Source organism: Gadus macrocephalus, chromosome 11, assembly GCF_031168955.1.
Source record: "Gadus macrocephalus chromosome 11, ASM3116895v1".
Lineage (NCBI taxonomy): Eukaryota > Metazoa > Chordata > Actinopteri > Gadiformes > Gadidae > Gadus > Gadus macrocephalus.
Window position 1 is genome coordinate 20,756,555 of NC_082392.1, and position 24,246 is coordinate 20,780,800.

At 47.8% G+C, this 24,246-nt stretch overlaps 1 protein-coding gene and 1 long non-coding RNA gene across 2 annotated transcripts in view; one reads left to right on the top strand and one right to left on the bottom strand.

The window, feature by feature from the left end:
• Positions 1 to 24,246, top strand: part of si:dkey-220o5.5 (actin filament-associated protein 1-like 2) — a 117,579-nt gene that overhangs the window by 69,991 nt on the left and 23,342 nt on the right. The gene's annotated exons all lie outside the window — the stretch shown is intronic.
• LOC132467966 (uncharacterized) lies at positions 1,493 to 3,760 on the bottom strand. Its single transcript, XR_009528137.1, has 3 exons — positions 1,840 to 3,760; positions 1,711 to 1,757; positions 1,493 to 1,642 (listed from the first exon to the last, which is right to left on the bottom strand). It is a non-coding gene; the product is annotated as an uncharacterized LOC132467966 (long non-coding RNA).

Genomic DNA, 24,246 nt, shown 5'->3' on the forward strand with positions numbered 1-24,246 from the left:
GCGGCTGTGGCGGCTGTGGCGGCTGTGGCGGCTGTTGCCGCTGTGGCGGCTGTGGCGGCTGTGGCGGCTGTGGCGGCGGTGGCTGCTGTGGCGGCGGTGGCGGCAGTGGCGGCAGCGGCCGCTGTGGCCGGAGTGGCCGCTGTTGCCGGAGTGGCTACTCTTGCTGGAGTTGCTGCTGTGGCTGCAGTTGCCGCTGTGGCTGCAGTGGCTGCAGTGGCGGCAGTGGCGGCAGTGGCGGCGGTGGCGGCGGTGGCTGCAGTGGCTGCGGTGGCTGCGGTGGCTGCAGTGGCTGCGGTGGCCGCTGTGGCCGCGGTGGCGGCTGTTGCCGCTGTGGCCGCTGTGGCCGCTGTGGCCGCTGTTGCCGCTGTGGCGGCTGTGGCGGCTGTGGCGGCTGTGGCGGCTGTGGCGGCTGTGGCGGCTGTGGCGGCTGTGGCGGCTGTGGCCGCTGTGGCTGCTGTGGCGGCTGTGGCGGCTGTGGCGGCTGTGGCCGCGGTGGCTGCTGTGGCGGCGGTGGCGGCAGCGGCCGCTGTGGCCGGAGTGGCCGCTGTGGCCGGAGTGGCCGCTGTTGCCGGAGTGGCTGCTCTTGCTGGAGTTGCTGCTGTGGCTGCAGTTGCCGCTGTGGCTGCAGTGGCGGCTGTTGCCGCTGTGGCCGCTGTGGCCGCTGTTGCCGCTGTGGCGGCTGTGGCGGCTGTGGCGGCTGTGGCGGCTGTGGCCGCTGTTGCCGCTGTGGCGGCTGTGGCGGCTGTGGCCGCGGTGGCTGCTGTGGCGGCGGTGGCGGCAGTGGCGGCAGCGGCCGCTGTGGCCGGAGTGGCCGCTGTTGCCGGAGTGGCTGCTCTTGCTGGAGTTGCTGCTGTGGCTGCAGTTGCCGCTGTGGCTGCAGTGGCTGCAGTGGCGGCAGTGGCGGCGGTGGCGGCGGTGGCGGCGGTGGCGGCGGTGGCGGCGGTGGCGGCGGTGGCTGCGGTGGCTGCTGTGGCGGCGGTGGCTGCAGTGGCTGCGGTGGCTGCGGTGGCTGCGGTGGCCGCTGTGGCCGCGGTGGCGGCTGTTGCCGCTGTGGCCGCTGTGGCCGCTGTGGCGGCTGTTGCCGCTGTGGCGGCTGTGGCGGCTGTGGCGGCTGTGGCGGCTGTGGCCGCTGTTGCTGCTGTGGCGGCTGTGGCGGCTGTGGCCGCGGTGGCTGCTGTGGCGGCGGTGGCGGCGGTGGCGGCGGTGGCGGCGGTGGCGGCGGTGGCGGCGGTGGCTGCGGTGGCTGCTGTGGCGGCGGTGGCTGCAGTGGCGGCGGTGGCTGCGGTGGCTGCGGTGGCTGCTGTGGCTGCGGTGGCTGCTGTGGCGGCGGTGGCCGCAGTGGCTGCAGTGGCGGCGGTGGCTGCGGTGGCTGCTGTGGCGGCGGTGGCTGCGGTGGCGGCTGTGGCGGCTGTGGCTGCGGTGGCGGCTGTTGCGGCTGTGGCCGCAGTGGCCGCAGTTGCCGCTGTGGCTGCAGCGGCCGGTGTGGCCGCAGTGGCCGGAGTGGCCGCTGTTGCCGGAGTGGCCGCTGTTGCTGGAGTGGCGGCTGTGGCTGCAGCGGCTGGTCTAGCTACGAGCAGCTGGTGCTGCTCGTAGCTAGGAGACTGCTGGTGCTGCTGGGGCCCAGCAAGCACGAGCCTGTAAGCTGTTATGCATACTTGTTAGCACATGGCTACCTGCCTGTTTAAATTCATACTTTTGGATTCAACTCACCATGTACTTGAGAACCCACAGCAAGTAGTAGAGCCAATTGCAGTACCCTGTAGATAAATTTGAAGTAATGCATTAAGTCCATGCCACTGATTAATCACTGAGAAAAGAACTACAAAATAAACAAATCACCTTATTAGAAAAGCCATGGTTGCTTTGGAGTGTAGTAGTTATTCTTGAAGTGGAAATCAAGGCAACTTGAACCGGTTGGATCAGAGGGTTGAATAGATGGTTTATGAAAGAACAGGTAGGTTTGGGGTGAGTATTATAGGAAAGAAATCGTGAAGAACAAAATAACAGATGCAATGTCTCCCTTGATAAGGTATATGGCCTTGGGTATGTCCCAGACCACCTGGTTGGTTTGTCCTGATTGGGACAAAAACAAATGGAGGATTGTTTGAAATAACACCTGGTGTCAGTAGGAGAAGCACTGCCCTGTTCCCAGACTAAGAAATGCGATCACAGAGAGACACAAAAGAACAGCAACATTTTAAATTTCTCCGTCTTCTTCGATCATATTAAACATAGTTTAAAGATCACCCTTTGAATGAGAATACAGTTGATCTACTTGTAAGCAATAAACAATTAACTAAATCAACAACAGAAGGCATAAAAGGCAATAGTAAACCTAAAAGTATACATATCATAAACAAGTCAACCAGGTGTAGGCTACTTAAAAATAACGCACTCATTAGGTTTTTCATGATTAAACCAAAACAGATTATAATTGAAAAATAAGGAAATCGACTGTCCGGACACCTCCCTCTGCTTGCTGACTGTTCTCAGCAGAAAAGTGGTTATTTTAGTCAAAGCAAAATTACAGGGCCTAGATGCAGTCTTAGCCTTAGCAACTTTGTGACGTTTAGGGCACCATACCTTGGGATGGGGTAGGCTCTCTAACACAGCGAACCTAAGGGAAGCCAACAATAATGCGGCAGTCCCCGGGGGGGTCGGTAGGGGGGCGGTGAATCGGGGAAACACATAGAGGGATAACTTGATGTCCACATCGAGCATAATTATTGGAAGGACAAATTATGATTTGGACTATCTTTGAAAATGTAGACCCACCCAATGCACTTAGCCATCCACCCAATGGCCACTTTATCATATTAATGACAGTCAGACCAAGGCCTGAAGCGTTTGCTATAGCGTTGATGATTTGACTAAATCTCTAATCTCATCAAGGACAACTGTGACACCATAGTTTGTAATGATATCAGCAAATAATGTCTAGTAAAACCTTGAAAGTTCTGTTGGAATAAATTAGGCTTAGATCTAATGGTAGCATTACCCTTCAAATGTTCGTATGCCACAATCTCCAATAGGCGATTGTTCGTATGTCACAATCTCCAATAGGCGACATAACATGAACCATGGCAATCAGGAGGCAGATATGAATAAGCATTCTGTCCACACACAAACATGGTCCCATTTCCTGCAGGCAAGGCATCAGTACATTTACCAACAGTTCCTTTCCTGATATGGCAACCTGTTGCCGTGAACCCACACTCTTACCCGCAACCTGCAACCTTTCCTTCATCAGACCAAAAAATGACACGCTTAGGAGAATAGCACAATTTAATCTTAATTTGGGGACGACATCTTAATTGGATGACATACTTGTAAGCTGCAATATGTTCGGGAACGGGACAGCGAGGTACCGATATACCTGAGATGAAAATGGCATAAGCCCACCAACCCAACAAGACTGAATCCCTTTAGTCTTAGCTAACCCATGGGCAGTTTGTAAGAAGGTGTTATCTTTGTGAACTACGTTATGTCTGTCAAATTAACAATTTCCCCATGTAAATGATGGCACAACAACATTACAAACAATACCAGTGACATCGTGGCTCAGTTGGTTTTAAGTAGGAAGTTGCAACAGAGTTATTTTCCAGGTGATGGTCACCGCAGGTGTGATGGGGATGGGGATGAAAGTTTGTAGTAGGTCGTCAGGACATCGCTGAGACACAGTTCAGTTCAAGAACAGATAGCAGCCTCTGCTATCACAAGGACTCAACTCGTGTCCGTGTCTCCTGGACGTCCAGGTACGATGAAAGGGCTGGGGGAGTTTGGGGGAGGCATTGTCACAGCCTCACAAAAAAAAGGTTAGATGAGTGATCAGTAATCAATCATCAAGATTCTCAATAAACTTGTGTGAGTGAATGAATGAGTGAACCTTTGTTCAAAAATAAAAATGATGCCATAAATGTTCTAAAAAAAACAACTAGCAGTTGTGTCAAGAAGAACCCAACTCAGGTTCTTCTTGGCACAACTCTTCTCTCTCGACTCTTCATTTTCTGACTCGCCTTACCTCTCCCTTTTCCTCTCTCCGTTTTCTTGCTCTACCTCTCCCTCTGTTTCTCTCTCTATCTAGTGTATCCTCATATTTAGAAGTTGTCTTCTCAAATATCGCCAGATCTCTCTCTCTGTCTACTTCCATAGCCCTGCACTTTTGTGCTAATAAAAAGCCACCTTTCACAGAGCACAGAACGTATCCGACGGTGCTCGGTATACCAACACGAGGTGCACACCAGGGGTATACCACGAACCTCGCTGAACATACCCAGGCTTTCTTGGGAAAACCTGGCTCGACAGAGCCGCAACTCGCAATCAGAGTTAAATGGTACCACGAAACTATGCGCGTTCACATAAAAGGGGCGTTTCTCGCGTCATTTGACTCACCCTTATGCAAAGTAAATCGTGGAGAGTGGTGTATTTCATACAAGGCGAGCAGTGTATTATTATGAACTCCTACGAGGAATTCAAAGTTCAAATCACAGCCAAGGGGAACACGGTTGCCCATAATATGGCTAGGGTGGCGTGCTGGCAAAAAATAGCCGACCGTGTTAATTCGTAAGTGAAAAGATTCTGCATATTGTCTAAAAGATATTATGCATCATCATCCCTTTTACCCCCATATATGTGGGGCCCCATGTTTGCTCTTACGAAACTGGTATATAGGTATATAGCTTATATACAATACACAGACAGTTTGAAATTGATGATTTTATTATTGTGCCTTAGACATTTGAAATAAGGAGAGCAGATAATAAGTCAACCTGCTTGTAGCAAGGAGACTGCTGCTGCCAATTCTACTGGGTCTGGTAGCTAGTGGACTGCTGCTGCTGGAGTGGCTGCTGTGGCCGGAGTGGCTGCTGTTGCCGGAGTGGCTGCTCTTGCTGGAGTTGGTGCTGTGGCTGCTGTGGCTTCAGTGGCTGCTGTGGCTGCGGTGGCTGCTGTGGCCGCGGTGGCTGCTGTGGCGGCGGTGGCCGCTGTCGCGGCGGTGGCGAAGGTGGCGGCGGTTGCCGCGGTGGCCGCTGTTGCTGGAGTGGCCGCTTGGCTGGTGTGGCTGGAGTGGCGGCTGTTGCTGGGGTGGCGGCTGTGGCTGGAGAGGCTGCAGTGGCTGCAGAGGCACCAGCTACGAGCAGCTGGTGCTGCTCGTAGCTAGGAGACTGCTGGTGCTGCTGGGGCCCAGCAAGCACGAGCCTGTAAGCTGTTATGCATACTTGTTAGCACAAGGCTACCTGCCTGTTTAAATTCATACTTTTGGATTCAACTCACCATGTACTTGAGAACCCACAGCAAGTAGTAGAGCCAATTACAGTACCCTGTAGATACATTTGAAGAAATGCATTAAGTCCATGCCACTGATGGATCACCGAGTAAAGAATTACAAAATAAACAAATCACCTTATTAGAAAAGCCATGGTTGCTTTGGAGTGTAGTTGTTATTCTTGAAGTGGAAATCAAGGCAACTTGAACCGATTGGATCAGAGGGTCGAATAGATGGTTTATTCAAGAACAGGTAGGTTTGGGGTGAGTATTATAGGAAAGAAAACGTGAAGAACTAAAGAACAGATGCAATGTCTCCCTTGATAAGGTATATGGCCTTGGCTATGTCCCACACAACCTGGTTGGTTCATCCTTATTGGGACATAAACAAATGGAGGATTGTTTGGAATAACACCTGTGGGGTATTCCACGAATGGAGGTTTAACAAACACAGAGTTAACGCTGAACTCTAGGTAGATTGACCCTGTGCCAACTAAACCAGAGCTGTCGGTTCCACCGCACAGGTTATGCATTAGTTCAATCAACTCAGGGTTGGTTAACACAGGGTTGTGCTCGTCCATGCCAAACCTACAAAGACGTGATGTATGAATCATGGAAACCCTGATCGAAATGGCGAAACGGAAGAACCAAAGCCTGGCAGCGGTTCGCTGACCGCATAAATGCGTTAGTTGCACGTCAAAAGCCTGATCCTTAATATTTGAGCCATGAATCTATAAATATCCCAGTTAGGCATTCTTAACGTTCCATTACCCTTTTCTTCTAAAAAAAAAAAGTACTCCGATGGCTCCCAAGCGGTCAGCGGATCAAGTAAAAATGAAGTATAAAAACATACAAACTGGTAAGCTTTTCCCACCATCGTATTGGTATAAATTTAAATAAGCCCTTTTTTTAAGCCAATTGTGAAAAGGTAGACAGTCGGCAGACTGGATCTGGCCCTCAAATTGTCTTGACCCCCGTGGAGGAGCTGTTAATAGACATAAATGCAGGGCGCCCTGGCATGGAGGGGGTAGCCTACATGGAGGTACCTCCTCAGAGGGTCAGGGGCCATGTGAGGGTACTGGTTGAATTAGGTTTTGTGTTTTTCTTGTATTTTAGATTTTGTTTGCCTTCGAAGTATCACATGCAAACCGTGTGCGTGCCACAGCGCATATGTTCCAAATGTTATTTTTTGGTAGCTAGGTAGAAAACCTAAAAGTGACAATTCATCAACTTCACAGATCAAGATTAGTGCTTGTAATGAAGCCGCCGGCTACGATCGAACATTCTCCATTGCTCTTTGTATGATAGGAGGCCGCTTGCCTGCTCTCTGGATTACCCACTTGGATTTGCCCCATTGGTATGACGTTTTGGACTTTTGTCTTTTGATGAGGATCCACCTGTTTTTGAGTTTTCCTTTTGCCTTCTCTGTTGGACTTTTTGCCCTTTTTGGATTTTGCCCTCGTCTTGGAATTTGTGATCTTCTGTGTTTTTGCCCAAAGACTTTGTTAAACAACCTTTCAGTTAACCCTCTCTGCACTTGAGTCTATACCCTTCCCTTTTTGTTAACTGGGTTCAGAGTAGAACTGTGGATTTGCAGATCCGGGCTCGATCCCCAATTCTGACAGAAAGACTAAGCCATGGATGACTCAGCAGAGACCCCCCCCCAGGATCTATCGGATATCGAACGCCTCATGGCTACCCTCACCAGCTTCGGAGCTACAATAGAAACCCATGCCCAAGCCTTGCCCAATCTACAGCAACGTGTCCAGCAACATGACCAAGTTTTACAACATATACTGGCAGAAATGCGGAGAATCGGGAATCTAGCATCTCCAGCACCGGCTCCCAACCCGACTCCGGCACCATCTCCTGCACCATCTCCTGCACCACCTAGTCATGAACCGAGACTGCCTGCGCCGCAGAGATATGATGGAAATCCAGGTGGGTGCAGAGGCTTTTTGACACAATGTGATTTAGCATTTGAGCTACAGCCCTCAAGTTATCCAGGTGATCGATCCCGAATAGCTTACTTAATCACCCTAGTAACTGACAAGGCTCTGGCCTGGGCGACTGCTATCTGGGGTCAACAGGGCGCTATGTGCTCTAATTATTTGGATTTCAAAGAAGAAATGTTACGTGTCTTCGACCGATCATTAGTGGGCCAGGAGGCAGCCAAAAAACTCCTAAGACTTCGACAAGGACTAGGCAGTGCTGCTGACTATGCAATTACTTTCAGAACCCTGGCAGCTGATAGTGGTTGAGAAGAGCAGGCCCTAATCTCAGTCTTCTACAACGGATTGTCTGATGCCCTGAAGGATGGATTGGCTACCGTGGAGACACCCAATGACTTTGAGACATTGTCTCCCTGGCTATTCAGCTAGACAACCGTCTGCGTGAGCACCACCGTACCCAACCTCACGCCCGGAGATCGGCTGATGTTCCAGCTCCATCCTAGAGTTCTGCTCCCACATCGTCCAGTGATCCTGAGCCCATGCACATTGGAGGAACCCGTCTCTCTCAAGCTGAAAGGGACCGCCGTAGAAGGGAGGGGCTATGTGTAACCTGCGTTGAATCAACAGCTCCTTGATCAACTTGCTTTCAAAGTTCGCTCCCTGATCAGAATGAATCCTCCTAGGGAAACCGTATACGAGAAAGAAATCATCCCAGAGCTTCCGAGCCACTTGCTTAGCGGACTGATTTTTGCACGGGAATGCATGAGCCATTTTGGAAAAATGGTCAGTCACAACAAGCACATCCATGGACTTCCCATCATTGACCTCTGCAGACCTAAAGTCAATGCAGACCAGTTCCATCGGCTCCGATGTGCGGATGCTCTCAAGTGGAGCACAAGCACCGGGCTCTGGTGTCTTTCCAACAACACAGCGATGACAGTTCTTCACATGATCATCAACGTCTCTTTTCATGCCAACCCAAAATAATCTCTGCCTAGCCAGAGACAGCGTTCGGCTCTTCCCTTGGTGACCAGCGGAATCATGAATTCCATTCAGTACTTGCGCTTTGAGAGAGTTAGGCACGACAAAGAGAAAAAGTCGTCTGTTCATGCCTTGATCTTTTCTCACCTTGCACAGTAAGCCATCATGGATAACGAGCCTGTCCCAATACTTCAGGAGCTGGCGCACACTGAAGGACTCATCTGTTCTCTCATTTTTCGATGGCTTCCGCCGTCTCTCGATATAGTAGAGGACTCGGCTGATCGTACTATCTTGCCCTTGTTGGTTCACAAGACTGCTGTGAGGAATGGGGGAGTCAACCTGCTGCAGTTGAGGAACAGCCGGACTCGCACCCAGGACTTCACTCAGACCACCACTGGAATGAGCTTCCAGAACAGCTGAAACATCTGGAGCTCAGACCGAACCAGTGTCTGAGGCTTCGTCGGCGGACGTGTTATGTGGATTTTTGCCTGATCTCAGGACCATCTGATGATTGTTGGAGTACCTGAAGGCATTTTGGACTGTGTCATCCACAACACCACTGAAATTTCTCAAGAGAGACATGTATGGCTCGGTAACAATGCGGTGGCTTACGCAAGACTAGACGAAGGGTTCTCTGCTTAAAGCATCTGCCACAATGTTTCTAGGGCCTGGGACATACTTTATGTCAAAGCTGTATGATGCAAGTTTAGCCACCCATCGCTGTTCACAGGCATCCAGTCTGGGCTTTGTCAAAATGTATGTCAAAGGGTTGTTGTCAGTCCATGCTGTGAAATGTCTTCCCTTTAGCCAATGGCTGAACTTTTCACAAACAGCCCACTTCAGTGCAAAGAATTCAAGTCTATGAGCAGGGTAGTTCATCTGTGACCGAGACAACGTTCTGCTGGCAAAGGCTACCGGTCTTGCTATCTCCTCACCAGGAGGGACTTGAGAGAGGACTGCTCCAACTCCGTCAAAAGACGCGTCAACAGCCAGAATGAAAGGCTGGTCGAACATTGGGTGAGCTAAGGTCACACTCTGTACAGATCTGACTTCAGGACTTCAAAGGCCTGCTGACAAGCAGGTGTCCAATCAGTAGGGGCGAGTTTAGTGACACTCTGCCGTTTCTCCCCAACTTCCCACGAGTCTGCTTACTGGACCCTGCTGTCAACTTGAAGAGTGGCTTGGCCTTCGCAGAACATCCCTCAATAAAGTGTTGATAATACATCACCATACCAAGGAACGATCTGATCTTCTTTGAACATGGTGTCTGCCCGTCAGCCTCCATCAGATCAACTCTCTGGATTTTGCTGATGGCCTCGACCTTGTCTCGATCCGTCTCAATGCCTTTCTCACAGATTATGTGGCCAAGGAATTTAACAGAACGTCTTAAGAAGAAGCATTTCTTTGGGGCCAGCTTCAGATTGTGACTCGACAGACGGGAGAAGATCATTTCAAGACGCTGAAGGGCCACAGACTCGGAAGGAGCAAACACCATGAGATCGTCCAGATAGCACAGGACACTGCTGAAGTTCTCATCGCCAAAGATTGACATCATCATTCTCATGAACGTGGCTGGACTGTTTGAGAGACCCTGAGGCAGTCTGTTGTACTCGTGCAGACCGAAAGGAGAAGAAAAGGCTGTAAATTTCTTATGCTCTTCCTGCAGAGGCACATTGTAATAGCCTGATGTCAGATCCATTGTGGAAAATAAGACGTTCCCGCCCAGTGCAGCCAACACATCAGACTGGTGAGGCAACGGGTAGGTGTCTCTGACCGTCCGAGCATTCAACCACCTGAAATCTGTACAGATCCTTAAATCGCCATTCTTCTTCCAGACAAGCACGAGGGGAGATGCATAATCACTGTGTGACTTGCGAATGATTCCCTTCTCCTCCATGTCGTTCAGAGTCGTCCTTAGTTTAGCATACTGGCTTGGTGGTATACGCCTGTAAGGCAAACGAAAGGGTCGGTCATCAGCCAGATGAATGCGATGGACAAAGTCACTGGCTTCTCCACAGTCCATTTTGTCTCTTGAGAATATTGACTCATATCTCTCAATGGTCTGGAGCAGCTTGTCTTTCCAGTGTGCCGACACCTCACAACACTCCAGATCGATGTCAGGGAGGTTCAAACTGCACAAGGCACGTTTCATCTCTTCCTCTGACCTGGGAGTTGAGGGAGTTGAGGGGCTGCTGTCCGTACACTGCACATTTGACTTGATCTGTTCTGGCTGTGGCAGGTCTTCCACAGCAATACAAGGTGACACGTCGGCTATCTTAGCATTTCTCCTCAGGACTATTCTATGATTGGTTGGGTTTATAACTTTCATCGGAATGGAGCCATCACCCCAAAGCGGTGTGATCACTTTGCCAACCATTATCTGCTTAGGTCTTGATCTTGACTTGGTCGGCTCAACGATGACTGTGCTACCCACAGACAAGGCTGAAGACACGGGTAGCTTACCCCAAACCAGGTGCTCTGTTTGTGGCTCAAATGTCACACTTCTCATGAGCTTTACAGTGCCCACTCTGTCTGGCACAGACTCACCTCTCCACCTCCACCCAGTGTTGGAGAAAAGGGACAAAAACTGAGAGCATTCATCACTCTGGTTATTGCTGGGCATGGACGTGAGCTTCCAATTGCCACCTGCCTCTCTCAGACACGTCAAAAGCCTTTTGATGACGTTACTGCCCAGAATCATCTCCTCAGATTGACCTGGGACAACTAAAGTGGGAACAGTCATTGAATAACCGTACACACTGACTTGGAGGTCATAGATTGCTGTTGGAGTGACACGATGGCCTCCACAGCCAACAATCACAATATCTTGAGCTGACTGCTTTGAAATGCCTGGAATGTATTTCAACAACATGGCTTCAGCAGACTCACTAAGTACACTAAGTACACTAAGTACTCACTGAGTACACGCCATGGAGTCCATTCACTATTGAAACTGATGTGTAAAATAAACTATCAGACCTGGGAACTGTCTGCAAATTCTGAAAAATAACTGTCTTCTCTGACGAACAATCACTACTGTACAACTGACTAAGAGATTCATAGTCAGAAAAAGCCTCAAAGCTAGAAGTTGGAAACACACTTTCACAATCTACGTGGTCCTCCCCCACACGCAGATCTGTTAGTTTGACGCCTGGCCACCGGGTGCTGCACTCTGTCCCCTACGTGGACATCTGTCCCTTGCATGGTCAGGAGAAAAACACTGGAAACACAGTCTGTTATCCTTACAGTGTGACAAGGCAGAATGAGAGGGGTCTTTGCAAACTAAACACGGTGTGTCTTTAAGACCTTGAATACGAGGTAGACCACTTGTCCTTCTATCCGCTGATCTGGACTGAGCAGTATTCATAAGAACCTTCTCCATCCTACCAATCATCCTCTCCAGAGCAGAGTGATCAGCTGATGTGGACTGTGGTGTTGGCTGAGCGCTACACAGGGGAGCTAGGCTACTCTCCACCTCCATCCTGTTCACAGCCACGTTCTTCTCCCCAACAGCCCCATCTTTCCCTACCCCTGCTGCTTTGATGACCTTCTCTGAGTGGTACTCATCCAAAACTTCTTGCACTTCTGCAGCCGACCACTTGTCGATGGTCTTAGAACGAAAAGTGAGCAATAGACCTGAATCTGGGCAGTTCCTAATGAACATACGTGTGACCTCAATGGACAAGCTGTCTTGCTGCTTACCCTGTTCCAGGAGACACTCGGCAGCAATATCAGCAGCACAGTTAAGGCGAAGCCAGTAGTCAAAGGGATCTTCCCGTGGTTCAGGGAAGGTTGTGTAGAAGTCTTGCAGAGGCAGTGGTGAAAACTGCTTGCAACTGAAATGCTTCCTCAAAAGGCTATAGATAGAAGCTGGACCATGTCTGATGTCAACGCCACTTGATTTAATGCCCACTTTGACTACATCCTTGGCCTTGCCCCTTAAATGGATGAGAATCTCTTCACCCTGCTCTCCAATAGATAGACCTCCCTTCTTTATGAAAGTTTGCATTAGCTCAATCCACTCTTCAAGAGTAACTGAGTCTGAATTCTCACCTCTGAAAGTAGGGGGATCTCTCACCTTCCTCTGACTCATTACATGTAGCTGAGATGATGACACAGAGTCCTGAGCTGGAGCGTAGCTACCACTGTGTACACTTGGAGTAGACAAAGCCGCCGCAGGACTAGACCTACCCAAGTGTGTGAGAATGCTGTCTGCTAGTTGTTGACCTATGTGTTGCACGATGCCACTCATCTGGCCTACAAGGTCCTCTGTAGTTAAAGGAGTGGAAGTGCAGGGGGCCTGTTGCGCAGGGAAACTATTTTGTTCTGTGTGAGCAGCGTGTGGTGTGTCACTAACAACAGGACGTGGAGTCCTCGCTGCCATCCCTACAGTAGTACCCACAGACGCACTAAGCTGAGGGAAAGGGATAGGCAACCCCAACACACCTCTACCCCGACCCACACTAACAGGAGTCAGAAAGCCTTGAGCTCCATTAACCTGTGAGCCAGCCATGACAATGGAAAAGACGGAGAGAAGAAAAGAAAAAAATATATATAGTAATAATAAAAAAAAAATACAAAATGTCGATGTGCACTAAAACAGTCACATTAATATCTACTCATAACATTTCATAGATTCTACAGTTCCCCAAATATAACACAATACCCAAGTGTTCTCAGCTGATCTCCAGTGTGGGAATGGTAACAGGTCCTCCGGTAAGGGTTGTTGGTCAGCGACCAATCAGTTGAATCCGGTTCACGGCACCACTGTAACCTGCGTTGTGTTTTGTTTTCCTTCAAGCATTGGACTCGGACGCTAAGCATTGAGTGCAGCGGTTTTATTGCCTGCACAATGGGTCAGCAACATAAAGGACAGGTTAAGAGCATTTCCTGGTCCGCCTGCAGCAGTTACCGTCTTTTCTGCTCTATAATTTATTATATATATTTAAAACAGTTGCGCTAAACAGCTTGCATAAACAGTTGATCCCTCCCCTCATGTGGCGACCAGAGGTATTGCATGTAAAAATGGCGGGACCGGCTAGACATTCTAGATTTTGAATGCTAGCAACGCCACAAGTGGGATTATAAACATACATTTAACTAAAACAACCTATCGGTTACCTGCACAATGGGTCAGCAACATAAAGGACAGGTTAAGAGCATTTCCTGGTCCGCCTAGACAAATACAATATTACAAATGCAACCGAAAATCAAAACTCAAATAAAAGAAACAATACAATGCCAAATATATGAAGAGTGTATTAAACAACCGTCTACACTAGATAAGTGACAATGATATTGATGAATTACTGAATCAATGAATTACTTTAATAAAAGTTTCATGCGGACACGTTTTATGCTCAACCTACCTGCAGCAGTTACCGTCTTTTCTGCTGCAGGATATCCGGAATACAACATTAACAACATATCAAAATAAAGGTCTTGACCCAATGATACAGGATTTAACTATACACATACTCATTTTATTTGTTCCGTTACATATGCTTTTACTGTGGTAAGGCAGGCCACCTCCGAGCTTCTTGTCCTGACTGCCCGGGAAATGGTCAGCCCCGTCAAGATTAGGGAGGAGCATGACTGGGGCAACATACTCTCCCGACTCCTCAGGCGCAGGAGTATTCTTACCTGTATATCTATCATGGGGAGAGCAGCGACACACTTTTCAGGCCTTCATCGACTCCGGCGCTGCGGGAAATTTTATGGACATTAGTGTAGCCCGACGTCTACAGGTGCCTCAGATTGCAGTTAATCCTCCCTTCACTATCTCTGCTCTTGATGGTCGCTCCTTAGGTAAAGGAAGAGTGACTGCTGCCACTGCCCCCCTGAGACTCCAGTCAGACATTCACCGGGAGGAAATTACCCTCTACCTGATTGACTCACCTGGGTTCCCTGTGGTTCTTGGTTTTCCCTGGCTGAACCGGCACAATCCCTGTATTGACTGGGCCACTGGAACTGTTCTTGAGTGGGGACCCACTTGCCAAGCCACTTGTCTCCTGCCAAGTTTTGCCCAACCACTAGTGGAACCTGTTGATGCCTTGGAGCTATCTCAAGTTCCTGTTGAATATTTGGACCTGAAAGAGGTCTTTAGTCAGGCAAGAGCATCTACGTTGCCCCCTCATAGGTCCTATGACTGTAGCATTGAGCTTTTGCCTGTCCTTCCCTTAATCGCTATCCCCTGCCACTAAAGTCTACTGCCTTTGATTTGCTCCAGGGTGCCAAGGTCTCCACCAAACTCGACTTGAGAATTGCGTACCATCTCATTCGTGTCCGCAGGGGCAATGAATGGAAGACCGCCTTCAACACTCCAACAGGGCACTACAAGTATCAAGTTATGCCCTTTGGTCTTACTAATGCACCTGCAGTGTTCCAAGCCCTTATAAACTATGCTCTCAGAGATATGATTAACCACTTTGTTTTTGTTTAACTTGACGATATTTTGATTTTTTCTAAGTCCCTTTCAGATCACCGTCACCATGTCCGGCAAGTTTTACAGAGGCTGCTGAAGAATCACCGGTTTGTTAAGCCGGAGAAATGTGAATTCCATGTGTCTGAGGTGACTTTTCTAGGGTTCATCTTGAAGGAGGGTCGTGTTCAAATGAATCCGGTGAAGACTCAGGTAATAAGGAACTGGGCATCCCCTAGGTCTGTCAAAGAGGTGCAGCGGTTCTTGGGATTTGCCAATTTCTACAGGAAATTCATCAGGGGCTTTGGCACTGTGGCTGAGCCAATCACTGCCCTCACTAAGGGCGGTGTGCCGTTCATATGGACTCCTCAGGCTGAAGGGGCGTTCAGACTACTCAAGGAGCGTTTTTCGTCCGCACCTATCCTTGCACTGCCAGATCCCTCTCTGCCTTTTGTTGTAGAGGTGGATGCATCCAATGTGAGGGTTGGTGCAATTCTTTCCCAGCGTATCTCCGATGGGAAGTTGCACCCTTGTGCATTTTACTCTCATCGCCAATCTCCCACTGAGGCCCGATATGATGTTGGGGACAGAGGGCTACTGGCTGTCAAGATGGCATTGGAGTGGAGACATTGGCTGGAAGGGGACCAAGATCCGTTTATAGTCTGGACCGACCATAAGAATCTGGAGTATTTGAAGCAGGCTAAGAGATTGAATCCCCGCCAGGCCCAGTGGGCACTTTTTTTTTCCGGTTTAACTTCACCATCTAATTTCGACCAGGCACCAAGAACCAGAAACCAGATGCCCTATCTAGACAATTTGAGGCCCTCGGCGCTGAGTATGACAAGTGTCCCGTTATCCCCAGCTCAAGGATTGTGGCCCCTATCCGCTGGGGCATTGAGACCGAGGTCAGGAGGGCTCTCCAGCAGGATCCAGGACCAGGAACGGGTCCATCGGATCGTCTTTTTGTTCACCAGAAGGTGAGGTCAAAAGTACTACAGTGGGGGCACTCTTCATGCCTGGCAGTACATCCTGGCAATCAAAGGACTCTGGAGTTTTTGAAGAGACGCTTCTGGTGGCCGCAGATGGAGAAGGATGTCAAGGAATTTGTGGCAGCATGCACCGTCTGTGTTCGTAGTAAGACACAGCATCAACGTCCTCAAGGTCTTCTCCTCATTTAGTAGTGGTAGACAGGTTCTCTAAGTCCTGTCGCTTTATTGCCTTGCCAAATTTACCCTCTGCTCTTCAAACTGCTAAACCAGGGGTGCCCAACCAGTCGATCGCGGTCTACCAGTCGATTGCCGACAGATCCCAAGTCGACCGCGAGGGGTAAAAAAAAAAAAAAAACGATTTTTTTTTTATTTTTTTTTAATAAAATAAAATTTGCGCGGGACATATACGCGCGGCAGCGCGTGCGCTATCAACAGCAGTTGAAAGCCGTCAACAGTAGTTACACACTCCTAAACGTTGGCATTGCTGAGGGGAAACGAGCTAAGACCTACCATTTTCACCCTGAGTGGGAGGAAGATCATTGATTATCGTTAAGGTGCCGTGCGCAGACGGAATGAAACCCCCACTGAAGTCCGTAGGTTCACGATCCATCCCCAGTCCAATGGGCAAATGGAGAGGGTCAAACAGGAGCTGGAGGCATCTCTGAGGAGTCTAGTGGCTGACAACCCGTCATCCTGGAGTTCCCGGCTGCCGTGGGCTGAGTACGCCCACAACACACTCCAGTCCACATCTACTGGCATGTCTCCATTCCAGTGTCAGCCACCTTTGTTTCCTGAGGTGGAGAGGGATGTGAGTGTCCCGTCGGCGCTACAGTTCGTGAGACGATGTAAAAGGACCTGGAAACAGGCCCGACGGGCTCTCCTGCGGACCTCCAAAAGGAACCAGTGCCACGCTAATCGGCTTCGGAGACCAGCCCCCAGCTTCCGCCCTGGTCAAAGGGTTTGGCTGTCCGCCAAGGACCTCCCGCTGCGGGTGGAATCCCGCAAGCTGGCCCCTCGCTATGTGGGCCCCTTCAAGGTGGTCCGAAGAATTAATCCTGTGTGTTACCTCCAGTTGCCTCGCTCCCTTAAAATTACCCCACCTTCCATGTGTCCCTATTACGCCCTGTATTCACTTCCCCTCTGGCCCCTGCCCCTGAAACACCCCCGCCCCCCCTGTGTTATTGGAGGCCAACCAGCCTTCACCGTCCGCCGTATTGTGGAGTCCCGTCAGGTTCGTGGCGGGTTGCAGTACTTGATTGACTGGGAGGGATACGGCCCAGAGGAACGTTCCTGGGTTCCAGCACGGGACGTTCTTGATACAGACCTCCGTAAGGACTTTCATGCTGCTCACCCGGACCGCCCTAGGAACGTCAGGAGACGTTCGTAGGGGAAGGGGTCCTGTCATGGTTTTGAATAATGTTTTTTGCACTTTGGACTTTGGCGGCATCAAGTGGCCGTACATGTGTTATTTAAGCATTTTCTGTTCCCTTGCTTTGCCAATTAGCCCTGTCACCTGTGTCTTGTTGCTCCGGTCACATGACCAATCAAGCCATGTATTTAAGCCCTGCTTTTGCCTATGTTCAGTGCTTAGTCTTTGATGTGCCACGTTCGTACTCTGACCGAAGCTAAAGTCTTGTATTGGAAATTATTATTGATCCCCTGTGTTTTGACCGCTTGCCTGCTCTCTGGATTACCCACTTGGATTTGCCCCTTTGGTATGACGTTTTGGACTTTTGTCTTTTGATGAGGATCTACCTGTTTTTGAGTTTTCCTTTTGCCTTCTCTGTTGGACTTTTTGCCCTTTTTGGATTTTGCACTCGTTTTGGAATTTGTGATCTTCTGTGTTTTTGCCCAAAGACTTTGTTGTAATAAACAACCTTTCAGTTAACCCTCTCTGCACTTGAGTCTATACCCTTCCCTTTTTGTTAACTGGGTTCAGAGTAGAACTGTGGATTTGCAGATCCGGGCTGGATCCCCAATTCTGACAACTAGCATTTGCAAAAAACGGAGGGCTACGCAAATAGTCTGGAGTGAACTGAGGCCAGGTCCTCGATTGGTAGTGTTGGAAGGCTGGAGAAGGCTATTTAAATATATGAAAGATTTGCGCGAGATATATCTCTCCAGCAAAAAGTCATCCGACATGCCAAGATGCACGCATAATTTGCGCTCCGATATCAACAGGCCTCTCATCAAAACGGCATGCCATTGTGAACACATGAAATCTGCGGTGAACGCGGGTGTAAATACCCAAAACCGGGTTATGTTCCAAACTTAACCTGCTCCGACCAGGTTTGATTCAGAATATATGTTTATATAGTAACTAACATACCGTGTTCATTTTGGAACGGAAAACCTAGGGTTAACGCAAACCCTGGGATAATTTACCCGGTTATGTGATAAAACCGGCTTTGTGGTATCAGTAGGAGGGGCACTGCCCTGTTCCCAGACTAACTGTACGTCCACACCAGGAGCGACCAAAGCGTCAAAGACGCTTTGGTCGCTCACAAAGTTTCGCTGCAAATTTTTCTGTTCGCTTTGGTCGCTCAAGTCGCTCATGACGTACAATTCAATTATGCAGACGCATTTAAAGGAGCCGTATGCGTTTAGTAGGCCCACGGTGTCCCACGGTGCTCGGTATGCCAACAGCAGGCTCACTTTCTTTTCCTCTCAGTTGGTTTAAAACAACCCGTATCGGTGATTTAACGTCTGAAAAAAAAAAGATTGATGTAACCTCACCAGTGAGTTAAATATAAATCTGGTTTCACTACTTGGCTAACAAATCGTAAAACGAAACCCATGGACAAAACAAACGTCTTAATTCTATTTAGGACACGTATCAACATTGACGAACTAGCAAAAATTAACAAATCACTTGAGTGACTCTGCATGCAATTTTTGGATGTGGCCCAACCTGAAGGGTCTTGGTTCTTATTCTGGTACTCGAACCCAGACGGACGCCGGGACTATAACCACGCCCTAAAGGAACTTGGTCCTTATTCCAGGACTCAAACCCAAACGAACGTCGGGACTCCAACCACAACCTAAAGGAACTTGGTGCTTATTCTGGGACTCGAACCCAGACGGACATCGGGACTCTAACCACGACCTAAAGGAACTCGGTCCTTATCCTGGGACTCGAACCCAGTGGGACGTCGGGACTTTAACCATGACCTAAAGGAACTCTGTTCATTTTCTGGGGCTCGAACTCAGTGGGACGTCAGGACTCCAACCACAACCTAAAGGAACTTGGCCCTCGAAAACCAGACAGACGTCGGGACCCTACCCATGACCTAATAATTTTTCTCATTCATACAATGTATATTCATGATGATTGACCGCTCTTAAACAGAAAAAATAGGTCCTTACTTCATCAAGCTCTTCATATCCTGGTAATATTAAAATCCGGGTCACGGCATCAAATGTTAGAGTTTAGATTTTTTCTAAAATAAATCTAAACTGCGTCAGTTTGGGGGAGGCATTGTCACAGCCTCACACAAAAAGGTTATATGAGTTCAACCTGATCTCCATTCCACGCAGAAATGCAGTGGAAGAGTTTGCAGCTTTTTATACTGATAAAATTGAAGGCATCAGACGCGCCATCAATATCTCCACTTCAAACAAAAATATTGGACTACCACCCTGTTCAGGCAACAGTAACGTGGCGAGGATGGCATGCTTTATACTCTAAAACTCTAGTGGAAACTGTGACACAACTAAAGGCATCCACCTGTTGCCTTGATACTTTACCTACAAACCTCTTTAAGAATGTTTTTGACTGCCTAGCAATAGACATATTGCAGATAGTTAACAACTCCCTCCAGTAAGGCAATTTCCCTAAAGCTTTGAAAAAGGCAGTTAGTGTTCGGGCAATTTTTTGGTTTTTGCGCTGCGCCTACTCTAGAGAGCACTGCTCCTTCATAGTATGACCTCTAATCACATGCTTGGTCTCTTTGGAAAGCTGAGAACCTGTAGAATTTTATGACATTATCAGAATAACTGTATCATGTATTCTCACAGTGCTGGGAAGACTATAATATTGTTTTTCCTCCCGGCCGGTTACACACAACTCCAAAACCAAGCTGATTGTAGTACCCTGGGTAACTCCATATCCCTTGGAAACACTACTGAGCCCTAGCCCTAGGTCTTGTGATGCTTTGTGTAAAAGCAGATCAACAAAGCATAAAAGGTGAAGTCTCCAGCTCCTTTTATGTAACGATATGTCCATTCGTTCTGGTCAGGGTCCTTTTGGATACTCCAAAAAAGACCTTTGGCTACCCAAAATGCATACTGTAAACAAAAGTGAACCCAAACATGTAGAAGCATAATCTTGGTCTCAAATGAAAGGTTACCCTCTGGGCTTTCTTGTGAACCATTTAGATAGCATACCAGATGTTCTGATATGTAATGAGACAGGTATAACCACACAAAAATCAAATTTTTAGCTATCCGACTCTGGGGAAGAGCCTGCTAGTTTACGCACACCCCTTGCGCATTTGTTTTCTCAACCACACGTGAGACGTTGTTTGACATGCAGGATATCGTCAGAAAGGTATTTTCATTGGCTATTAGGATATCTAAGGCCCGTCCCCGACCCTTGCTGTCTGCTGGTGTAGCTGTCAAACAAAGTATACACACCCCGTTTTGATAGTGATCGCCTCATTGGCTTGTAAGGCTTGTAAACAAGGAAGTATTGGTCTTACAGACATGTGGGAGTGCTCTATGTCACCGTGAGACCCTGGCAAACGTCTGATTCAATGAATCAGACGACAATAGCAGAATTCAAACCCTGAATCGCAGTTTTCTACAAAAAAACATAGTAGCGTTTCGGTTTTCTATTTTTCGGCTGCTTTGTATAAGATGGCTTGTGCATGTACACCATGTAATGACTCTAAAATAATATTGATATTCAATTTCTGCGGACTCTTATGAACATTTCAAGACCCAACAAGAAGTATCAACTCATTGCTAAGGATATCCACAACGACGATAAAGTTAGAATGCACCAAGGGAGGAGGAGGGTGAGGGGGGCTATTTTGATCTTAGTAGTCTAGAAGGCTTATGTAGCGGAAGCATATCAGTTAAAGGCCCACTATGCAACTTTTTTAGCCAAAATTACATTAAGTATGCAGGTTGAGAGTTATGCTGATGGTTCTGCATCCATTTCTGGGTCGATTGGTGGGTGTCGCCTCTACAGTGAAAAAGCGCATATGCAACTTGATCTGCTCGGACCGGGACATTCCGGATGTGACGCAGCGGAAGTATCCTCGAAAATGTAGTCAGATTGTAGTTTCGAAAATGCTTTACGGCACAGACACACACGCAAACATGGCACCGGCTAGATATAAACAGCCAGTTGCGAGGCAATTGTTGCATTCATCATGGATCAATCGACTGATAAGGAACCCAAGAGGCGACTGTCGGTGGAACAAAAGAAGAATGGACCAGAAAAGAGATCAGACACGAGTGAAAGGGGAACTATGCAACTTTTTTGGCTTGATTTACCTTAATATAACAGGCTAGGAGTCATTGCGATGGTTCCATTATACATTTTTGTTCGATTGTTCGTTGTTTCAACTCCCCCTTGCGCATCTTGGCGGAGAAAAGGAATATGTTTCTGCCGGCTACCCGCCGCCCACTCTCGCGGGAGTCTCGGGTCTCGCGAAGTAACGAATTGCTTTACGGCACAGACCCCCAAACACGGAACCGGCTCGATATAAACACAAGTAAAGGCCGATTTAGGGTCGTTTTAGACGCAGAGACGTAAGCATGTAATTTACACAAGGGACTTGTTTTAGATTTTGTTTTTGTTTTGATTTACGGTTCCTTTAAGGTTCCTTAAGGATTGCGCGTGTTGCAAGGGGATTCTCCGCCAGAACAGTAGGGGGAGCAACGAACGAATCTGTGGGCGTGGAAGTGGAAATCGCTGGCTTGTTTATATTTATGCACTTCCAGTATTTTCGACGAGAGTAGCAGTAGCTAAGTTTAGGTTAGCGGTCTTTTTCCACACTCTGAACGATGTTAAGGTTGCTGTAAAACCGGAAATGTGAGACTCCTGAAAGGATGTGGTTAGCTGGCCAATCACAGTCTTTGCGAGCTGCGTAGGGCCGTAGTGTTTTAGTCGCATAGTCAGGAATTTTGGGCGACGCACTTAAGCACGTAAGGGGGGATATTTTACCGCGCAAGGGGGGGGTTATGTATCTTACGTGCTTACGCGTTACGTCTAAAACAGAGCATATATCGGCCTTAACTAAGGGATTGTTACATTCATCATAGATCAGCCGACTAAAAAGAGACAGAGAAACCCAATGTCGGAGGAACAGAAGAAGAGAAAGGGGAGACTGACCGACAGAGAGGCCAGACACGAGTAAACGTTGGGCAAGCTTTTCAGGAATAGCGTGAACTGAAAGAAAAAGAAGACTGCAAATCAGACTCCGACTTGGCCGTGTTGCTTTTGAAATTGAAAGTACCCTTGGGTGAACTGTGTCCTCGTGGTATTCTTGATGTTGATAGTCTCTGTACACATGTGTTTGATCAAACCATTTTGTTGTGAGCCCTGTAAAAATTGTTTTCTCGACCGTTTTGTTGTGAGCCCTGTATGTTTCTAGCTTGCTTGGTTGCAACCATAAACACCTTTGTTTCCATTGGTGTTTTGCTGTTCGTCTGTCTCGTCCCCCTGATACAGACTGAATCCCCGAATCCAGGTTCTTGTTTATTTAGATTATTATGTTGGCCAACACTCTCACACTGATTGTTCTGTTCAACCTAAGATAAAACAATTATAATCTAGGATATAAATTCTCCCCGTCAACTATAAAAAAGGATGGCTATATGTTTATTGCAATACAAACACACCATTTAAAAAATGTATAACCTTGCCTACACTTGAACATGCCTACACATGAACATTTACTTCGGACATGGCTCCACGCATTCGCCGGCTTCTTTGAAAACAAATGCACATGGCTCGCGTAGAAGTGCATGTCGAAGGGTCGTCAAGGAGTTGTTACAACAGTGTTGTAAAATATCTACTACGAAGCTGTAGGGGGCGCTGTGTAGAGAAATGTGCGTGCCAAAACCAAGAAAACAGCGAAGAAATTCCCGAAGTTGGCCTAAACCATGTAGGGATTTATAGATTAGCAACATGATTTTAAAATCAATTTCTCTGACCTACAGAAAGCCAATGTAACGATTTAAGAATTGGTGTAATATGTTCAGATTTTTTGGACTTTGTTAGAACTCTAGCAGCAGCATTCTGAATAAGCTGAAGCTTCCTCAGAGTTTGTTTTGGGAGACCTGTAAGGAGACCATTGCAGTAATCAAGATTACTAGTGACAAATGCATGTACAAGTTTTTGTAATTCTTCGGTAGACATGAGCCCTCTAAGTCTTGCTACATTTTGAAAGTGATAATATGCCGATTTTGGAACTGATTTGATGTGACTGTTGAAATGTAAATCTGAAACCATGATAACCCCTAGATTTCTGGCTTTGATTGAGGTTTTCAGGGACAAAGAGTGAAGGTGTTGGGTTACATTAAGCCTTTCCGTTTTAGAACCAAATACAATTATCTCTGTTTTGTCCTCATTTAGTTGAAGGAAATTTTGGTAGGTTTGGGGTGAGTAGCCTATTATAGGAAAGAAAACGTGAAGAACAAAATAACAGATGCAATGTCTCCCTTGATAAGGTATATGGCCTTGGCTATGTCCCAGACAACCTGGTTGGTTCGTCCTTATTGGGACGTAAACAAATGGAGGATTGTTTGGAATAACACCTGGTATCAGTAGGAGAGGCACTGCCCTGTTCCCAGACTAAGAAATGCACAGACAACACAGAGAGACACAAAAGAACGGCCACATTTTACATTCCTCCGTCTTGATCATATTAAACATAGTTTAAAGATCACTCTTTAAATGAGAATACAGTGTATCTACTGGTAAACAATTAACAATTAACTAAATCAACAAAAGAAGGCATAAAAGGCAATAGTAAACCTAAAAGTATACACATCATAAACAAGTCGACCAGGTGTAGGCTACTTAAAAATAACGCACTCAATAGGTTATTCATGATTAAACCAAAACAGATTAAAATTGAAAAATAAAGGAGATCGATTGTCCAGACACCTCCCTCTGCTCGCTCACTGTTCTCAGCAGAAAAGTGGTTCTGTTAGTCAAAACAAAATTACAGGGCATAGATGCAGTCTTCGCCTTAGAAACTTTGCGACGTTTTGGGAACCATACCTTGTGACGGGGTAGGCTCTCTATCACAGCCAACCTAATGGGAGCAAACAATATTGCGGCAGTCCCCGGGGGGGGGGCGGTTTGGGGGGGCGGTGAATCGTGGAAACACATACAGGGATAAATTGATGTCCACATAGAGCATAATAATGGGAAGGCCAAATGGCGATTTGGAATATCTTTGAAAATGTAGACCCGCCCAACCCACTTAGCCATCCTCCCAATGACCACTTTATCATATTAATGGCAGTCAGACCAAGGCCTGAAGTGTTCGCTGTAGCGAACGCTATAGCTATAGCGATTTAGTTTTGACTAAATCTCTAATCTCAAGGACAACTGTTACACCATATTTTGTAATGATATCAGTAATGTCTAGTAAAACCTTGAAAGTTCTGATGGAATAAA